Here is a 9225-nt window from a genome sequence, read left to right as displayed (position 1 = left end):
TTGCTGTAATATATCTTTTAGAATTGAGACCTTGAGTTGCTGATTACTATTTTAATTTGTCTGGGATAGAGCTTCTGAGAGTCTCTTTAGAGGAAACAAGAGATGTTGGAAAGGCTCTCAAAAAAGTCCTCCCCTCACAGTTACACTAACTGAAGATAATAAGTTTTCAAGACTTCTTTTTGGGGGCTCAATCACTTACACATTGGTATGACTTAATCGGCTAGAGCTGGTGTCTTCTAATATAGATTAATATATTTAATGAAAAAACGATGGTGTAAACTAATGAAGTGCGATTTGGGGAAAGGCCTTAACAAGGTCTCAAAGTGGGCAGTGGGAGGAAAATAGCCAATTTAGACAAGGCAAAGTTTGTGATTTCCAGGATAGGGAAGAGATGGGGAACTGGGAGAACACTCAACACAAACCCAGATTCCTTATCCATTCTGATAATAGCTTGTCTTAGTGTTTCCCAGGTTTGTGTACTACCGAAATCAACTCCTGGAAAAATCATGCATCAGTACTTGCAGGCAGCTTTCCCCAGCCTGCCTCAATTTGTTTTAGTTGCTTAGAAACTGTAACGGTACAAAATCAATACTGTTCCATAAAAAAACTGACTCATTAAAGTTTCCCTTCATTATTTTGCCAATTTGAAAAAGCAGGAAATGCATTATCTGTGTATCAATAATAAACAATAACTGGAATTTACTTTCATAAAATGTAATGTAGGCTGGAGGAGGTGGTGTGCCTATAAAATGGAAACGAATGCTTTGCAATGAAGAAAGGACAAATGGAGTAAATTAAAGAAATCATGGAACTAAAATGTGAGCAAAAATTCAGCTGAAGGTCAAGTGAGTGTCATCTCCCAGAAAACGAACCCATTAAAAAGAGGTGAAAGTGTGAGTCTAAAGAGGAATTTAAGGAATTTATGAACTAGTATCAGACATATCGTCTAATAATGCACTTACGGACTTGATTTAGACTGGGCTGAGTTGTCTTCTCAATATACAATTTCTCTTTTACATGAAGGTCTTTCTTATCCACATATGAGTGTCCATGAATTTGTTTCTCTTATTTACCCGGACTAACACACATAGAGAAGAAACTCAAAAGGCCTGTAATTCTCAACTTAAATATTGAGGGGTGAAATTATGCTACTATAAATGGAACAAAAGCAAAGCTGAGTACATAAATGTAATAGAAAATTCCACTTTTGTATTGGGTATTTGCAATCTCTATAACATGCTTCTCATATTTCCATAAAGGAATCATTCTACTCTCATCCCAATTGAGCACCTCCTCCTGAGACAACCTTTTCTGATATTATTCTGCAAAGTTGAACCACAGATCCAATAACTTTTTCCTCATATAACTCTGCTTAATTATCTTCATTTCCCTCATTACATTCAAATTTTATCATTTTCCTTTAATTTTCTTATTTATTTACTGACATGCTGATGTTTTTCCACACTGGACCACACATGACCTCGTATCTTATCTATGTCATTAATTACTGTAATCCACAACCTAGAATAAGATTTGGCTCATAGTATCTACTCTGAATATGTCTTGAAAGATTGAGTGGAAGAAGGGAATGGCATAGAGTAAACATCTACTCTAGAAGGAAATAAAAATATGAGATGTAAATTTGATAAAGAAAAATCTATTATTATTATTGTTATTATTTAAAAACATAAAAGTGTTCAAATAAAATACAGATAAATGATTTAAAAGTTTCAAAGTGGATAGGTTGCCTACTGGGAGACATTATTAGTAGCCAAACATGAATTTTCTACAATAATTTTTTAGACAGTATTCATGCTATTCTCTTTCTGTTTTTGCTACAGGATGACATTTAATATCCTCAATCCATTTTTAAACTACTTAAACCTGCCTTTCTAGTCCTTCCCTGCTGACATCGAAGATCGTAAATTGAGGAAGATGTTACAACAACTTCATTTCTTATACAAATGAATATGACATTTTAGTAAATCATCATCCTGCAGGCGAAGCCCTGGCTGGTAGTTTATACCTTTAAAACTTTTTCTAAGGGCTTAAGAACAGAAGTGTGAAATTGACTGATCTACTGGAATAGTGGCTCATTCTCACTGCCATGTAAAAGAGAGTCTTCATTTGGAACTCATTACAGAAAATGGGAAATAGAAGTAAAAAAGACAGATTGATCAATATTCCAATATCTCTGTTTATAAAGATATTTTTCATAATAAAACAATGTTTTCATTTAATGTAATTATTCTGGGGGAAAGAACAATGATTCAGTTAGTGTTTAACGGAAACTACATCCTTGTTTATAGAAATATAATTTTTAAAAGATACTGAGACCGAATTAGAATTCTTTGGGGTTTTTATTTCATTACAGTCCTAAAAGGAAATATTACAGATGGAATTCCTATCTGTACTTCAATACTTATCAAATTAACCCTCTATGTGGATCAGAAGGTTATTGGAATCAGCAAGTGGTTATGTGGTACACTCCCTTGTGGTGGCCAATGGGGCCCAGGAAATAAGGATGATACAGTAATGTAGACGTGGGTTGAATCTGAACCTCTTGCGCCCTCCAAAGAGAATTGTGCCAGCAAAAGAGTAAGGTTGTGGAGAGCTGGGGGCAGATTCCTTGGGGAAGGGGCCTGGACGTGGCTGGCAAAGTCCCATCAGTTTATATACACCAATGACACCAGTGGTAGCAGGTGGCTACCTATGGGTCCTCACAGGAAAAGACTCTTACTCTAGGCTGGTCTTTGCATATCCCATAACAGATGTGGATCCCAAAAACAACAGTAAGGGGTTGCAACAAAAATACAGTAACAAACAGAGGACAAGGTCTACATGTGGCCTCCTGGGGGGACGGACAGCGGAGAAGTGGGTGAGGGAGACATGGGATGGGGTAAGATATAATAAAATAATAATAAATTATAAATTATCGGGGGTGCGGGGGGAGCGGGGAGGGAGAGGGAAAAATGAGCTGAAACCAGGGGCTCAAGTGGAAAGTGGGTGTCGTAAGAATGATGAAGTCAACATATGTACTGAAGTGCTGGCCATAGATGACGTATGTACAGATTGTGATGAGTTGTATGAGCCCCTAATAAAATGATTTTTTTAAAAAAAATACAGTAACAATTTGGGTCACTAAGTTGTATTTCTTCAGACCAAAGAATATACTTCATAACATACAAGGTGCAACATGGGCCAAGAAACATAAGGACATACCATATTGCATACCACCCTCAGAGCCACAGTGTGCCAAAGACTTGAAATGAGGAATTGAAACCTTTGTTACATGAAACGGGGAAGATAAAGGCTCACACATCTCTTGTGAGTGTGTGCTCACAATCAACATGGGATGGGTAAAATGAGGATCACCATTCGATGGATACTTAGGTTTCTTGGGAGTAGCTGGGAAAGAAGGGTAAGAATAATGCTGGTATCATGACACACTTTGTCCCTTCATCACCTGAAATTTTCTTGTTGCTGAATACTCCAGTCCCAAGACCAGCGGTGCAGCTGCAAGTGGTAGAAGTAGGGGGTGATCTGAGGGTTCAAGAGCCTGGAGGTACACCCTTAAACATGTATGCCAGCATTCTCAAGGGTTTGATGAGGTACATTGTGCCCTATCCCCATCTTGTAAAAGTGGGGGTAACCATAGAAAGTTGCTGTAGGATTTCGTGGTCAAGAGAATGCACTCGTATTGTCTCCATGGGACCCCAGCCGACACGAGGGGGAATGGGCTGAGAGAGAAGCACTGGCCAGGCTGGCCTTGGAACCAGCAATCTGGATTAACACAGTGGCTGAGCCTGTTGTCTTTTCCCAAGGTGGAAAATTTGGGGTAAAAATAAATAACAAATGGAAGGAAGGAGAAAAAATAACTGAAGTTAAAGGAATTAATTAATGAGTTATACATCAAGGAAAAATCTCATATCATAGTTATACCTCAAGACAGACTCAGGGCAAGGGAATATGCTCATCCCATTTAAATGTTATCAGCGGACAGAAATTTGAAGATGAGACAAATGCTTGAAGAAGCTGTCCAGAGCAGATTGATACCAAGAACAGATCCTGCTGGTTACACCCAAGTAACCTCACCTGTCGGACTCTCTGCTGAAGGAGTCCTTGTTAAGGATTGTTTTAGACAAGAAAAATGACTGGGAGGGAAAAATCATCCTTCAAGTAAAAGGACTACTAATTAGGAAAGTCACTTAGTAAGGGAGTAGAACAAAGATACAATATCAGCTGTGTTATTAAGTTATATTTCCTCAGACCAAGGAACATACATTAATATGGCTCTTCTTGCCATCATCATCAGTTTTATGTCTTGCAAATGCTAGACTCTATAACTGTAAATATAGCATAATTTTGGAGCAAGTTTTCCATTATACTAATGGGGCAGAATTAGATGGGATACCTTTTGAGTCTCCACTTTATTAGATGGTGTGACTTAAGTCATTGTCCTTGGTTTCCTTGCAGGTATGATCTGTAGATTAGATGCCATCTTTGATATCTATGATAAGCAAAAACTAACTTCCAGTTATGAGCTGTTCCTTTAATAGGCTGACTTCCAGCTGCCTATTTAATTGAGAAAACCAGAAGTCTGAGGCCATGGAACTGGCTGAGACCAGGCTTGGCCTGACAGTGAGGTGCAGATGTGACCCGTTTATCCTCTCCCTAAACTTTTCATCTTAGATGGCAAAAACAACACCTCCATCAAAGCCCTGGAAATGCTCAAGACCTCATCCTAGTGGCCTCCCTTCTCTGTGTCCTGACTGAGCCTGTGCGGGAGACTAATAATGCTGAGCCACTCAATGGGAAACGCCAATCAGACATCACCTACTGTCCTAAGAAAAATCGCTGACCCAGGATTCAAGTGGCCATCTTGACCTGCACCAAGAACTTGGGCAAAGTTCGCTCTCTCACCCTGCAGCATGTGTCTCCTTTGCCTCTGCCTAAACTTTGGTTCTTGGCACTTGAGCCAGTGGCCTATTTTCTGATTAATTCAGCCATTTTTCCAGCCTTGTAAGTCAATAGCCCAATCTGGGGTGAATGAGGATAATCCTCCAGGTGCACATCTAAACTTTGGATTCAGGGCATGCCAGCCTCCACCTTACAGGAATCATTTCTTTGATGGCTTGTAAGGGCTGGGATACATTGCAGCAAATCGTGGAGCCTGAGTTCTGAGGGAGAATACTGAGGGGGAAGAGTATTGATTGATATCAGGGCTAATGGATCACTATAGCATTCTTTAAATCATTTTATTGGGGGCCATTATAGCTATTGTAACAATCCATACATCAATTGTACCAAGCATATTCGTATATATGTTGCCATAATTAATTCTAAACATTTACATTCCATTTGAGCCCTTGGTATCGGCACCTCTTTTATCCTCCTTCCCTGCTCCCACCCATTGATAAATTATAAAATATTATTATTTTCATATCTTACACCAACCGCTGTCTCCCTTCACCCATGGTTTCTTCCTCCCCCTTCCCTCTTCCCCACTTCCCCCTACCCTCCTGGTATCACTAGTCCCATTTCTGTTCCTGCGGAGTTTATCTGACCTGGATTTCGTATGTCCTGGGCTCTTATGTGTACCTATGTACATACTCTGGCCTAGCCCTCAGTGAAAGGCAGGATTGGGATCATGAGATTGGGGGTTCAGGAAGCCTCAAGGAACCAGAGGAATCTTGTGTGTTTCATCGGTGCTATACTGCACCCTGGTTGACTCATCCCTTCCTTGTGACCCTTCTGTGTGCTAGAGCATTTTTGAAAAGTTAACCATTTTTAACTTCCACCTCATCGAGACCAACTTTGCATGAATCCTTCTAAAAGAAATTATTTGTAGCCCCCCTGTACCTCCGTCTACAGGCAAACTTCAGCTTTTTCTTACCAGATCCTTGGCCAGTTGTGTGCCATCAAGTACAACTCACAGCGATCCTCCACGAGAGTGAATGGCTGCATGGGCTTTCCTATAATATTCTCTCAATGTTTCATGAATTGAGACCCCTGACATTGTGAAAGGAGCTCTGATGGAGCAGCCAGGTAAACATGAAGCTGTAAACAGCAAAGCCACTGGTTCAAACCTACCAACTGCTCCACAGGAGAAGATGAGGCTGTCCACTCCCATAACATTTACAGTCTCAGAAACCTTAATAGCAGTTCTCCTCTATCCAGTAGGATCAATATGAGCTGGAATAGATTCAGTGACAGTGGGTTCTCCATTTTGAAACCAGCAATGTTTCCTACCACATTGGATACTCCATAACATAACACATGAATTATCTAGTTTGACCTTGAGCAAAATAAATAACTTGTGAAAAAAGAAAGAAAAAAATCTTTGATGACATGAGGCAGAGATTTCACATGCTTAAATAAATTGGGGGTGATTTTTCAATATAAGCATAAGACATATTAGGTGGAAGGAGGAGTAAAGCATGACAATAAATGAAGAGGAAACAAAAACTATGTCATTTCAACATGTAAAACTGGCAGAAAATCTATAGAAAATAGTTGTTTCCTTTAAAAACCATGCTTTAGAAATTTTCACTTTTAGCAACATGATGGATTAGGTATCCAGCCTCCTGGAGAAAACAATTTTTAAATGCTGTATGAAACAAATATATCTTCTAAAATGTATCCAATGGTTGACATCTTGAGAATAATGTGTACATTGGATTTTCCTTACTCACCTAGACTAGCGAATAGAAGATAATGCTAGGAAAATAAATAAGGGCTTCCCGGTGTTGACAATGTCTGTATATTAGCCTTCACAGTGTACTTATTCATCTTATTATTCTTTGCACTGTAGATATTGTTTGCCAGGAATTCTTTAGTATTAAAATACATTTTATAATATTTTTTGAAATCCCCAAGAAGAATTGATGCAATTGCATTGTGGTGTTGGCGACGAATATTGAAAGCATTGTGAACTACCAAAAGAATAACCAATTTGTCTTGAAGGAAATACAGCCAGAATATTCCTTCGAGTTAAGGATAGTTAGACTTGTCTCATGTGCTTTGCGCCTGTTGTCAGGAGAGAGCAGTCCCTGGAGAAGGAAGTCGTGTTTGGTAAAGTGAATGGGGCAGTGAGAAAGAGGAAAGCTCTTGATGAGATGAATCGATAGCGTGGTTGCAACACTGAGTGTAAGCATGAGAACAACTGTCCCCATGGCCCAGGGTCAGGTGGCATCTTGTTCTATTGTACCTCGGGTCACCACGAGTCAGAACCGACTTGATGGCATCGAACAACAACAATTATAAAGATATTCGGGAGAGTCAAACTATACAAAATCGTAGAAACTTTTATTAAACAAAAGTACTAAGATGTGAAGCAGTTACTTCTTAACATATTCTCTATCTAGGACAATGCCCTTCGGAAAGTAGTGGTTCTAACTCTCTAGCCATTCCAGGGAGAATTCTGAGCTCCGGACACAGCAGTTTGTCTCTGAAAGACACTCCACTGTGCACCTTTAGAAGGCTCTTTGAGTTGAAGGCACAAGCACAGATCAGGTTGTAGGGTGGAAGGGGTCAGGTTTACCAAAGAAAGCCTGCTAGAAGACTCCTTAATAGCCTCAAAGAAGAAGCAGGTGCATTATCACCATGGGGGAGGTGGGGGGGCGGGGAGTCTTCAGTCAACCATACTGGATTCTTTCTTACCCATGCAGTTTTCCATTTTCTTAAAACTCCTTGCTAATAAACCCCTATGATCTTCCTTTGTCCTTGGGTCAAATCAAATGAAGATTACACCTTTTGAGTCCTGCAGCCCTGGCAAACAAACGGAACAATGAATAGTCACCGTAATTTTCTGAAGTGAGCACTCTACCTTGAATTCACTTTGGCTGGACCTCACTTGGGAAAGCACTTTAGTGACACAAAGACCAAGTGTATTGCTGAGAGAACTTGCGTGCAGCCCCCCACTGGTTGTGGAAACGTGCATAAACACTTTGTATGCAATAAGCCTAGCAAATCCTATCAGCAATATGATTGATTTATTTTCATATGCTTATTCTTGTGTGCAGTTGGATGACTATTAATTGAGATCCTTTCAGGTAGGTTCATGGAACATAAATTTTAAATCTGAACATTACTTTTTATTTTGAAATTACAATAATAGTTTCTTCAGGTGTCAATGATGCCGACATTCTTCTGGCAGGTTTATCTGATATAGTATCTAGTACAGCATTTACTTTTATGAACTTTGACCACAAAAAAATTGCAAGAAAGTTTTTAAAGCTTAGCTTACTTTCAAGCTAACATTACTTTTCAAGTAAACATCAAAGTAATACCACCACTTCCAAGTAATTCACCTTGAAAAACTACACATAAATGCCAATTATGCTGCAAATATTTTTTGGAAATATTTCTTTGAAATGTCCTTCCAAGTCAAATTGGGAAATTTTATTTACTGCCTTATGGTTTAATATTTGTAAATCAAAATTTCATATTCTACTTACATAAAACAAGATGTGGAAAATCAATGGCAATATCTGTAAATGTGCAATCAACTGGCATCCCAGATGACATGGATAGATGGTTCAGAGAACAGATGAGATTTGTCTGTAAATGTGAACAAAAATTAAGAGAAAATTTATTTGAAATGATCATCCAGAGATATAAGGAAGGACAAAAATCTTCTCAAGTATTTCAAGATGAGATGATTCTGGGATACAACTATTGATCATTCTGAACAAAAACATAATAGAAGGCCCCAAAGAAAATGGGATTAAAAAGTAAAGCAAAATTCAAATTTCTAAAAAAAAACAGATTCACTGGATTAATAAAGACTAGAAGAATCCCCCAAGGTATCCATAAGATATTCTTATAACTTGGAACTGAATCCACTCCCAGAGGTTTCCTTTCAGCCAAATAATATTAGCTCATAAAATAAACAATGCTAGGGAATGAAAAGCATCTACAGGGAGCAACAGCAATGTAGTTGAGAGGAATTACTAAGAGGCAGAAGAAGGGCAAGCATGATGGTGGGGCAGGAGGAAGGTAAAACAAAACAAGGGAAAGATCTTGGAAGCAACACTGTGAATAGAGGTATGAACATAGGTGTGCACTTATGTAAATATACTCATTCATAAAAATAGAAGCATTGGCCTATGTACATATATTTATATGACAATACATTGAGGAAGTGGATGGACTTTGGGCCTCTGCTCAAGCCCTCCCTCAATGCAAGAACACTTTGTTCTAACAACCAGGCATTCTGTGATG

This window comes from Echinops telfairi, unplaced genomic scaffold (assembly GCF_000313985.2).
Source record: "Echinops telfairi isolate 266 unplaced genomic scaffold, ASM31398v2 ScPeMD7_3533;HRSCAF=4204_0, whole genome shotgun sequence".
Classification (NCBI taxonomy): Eukaryota; Metazoa; Chordata; class Mammalia; order Afrosoricida; family Tenrecidae; genus Echinops; species Echinops telfairi.
The sequence above is the reverse complement of the archived record's forward strand: the minus strand, read 5'-3'. Positions refer to the sequence as shown.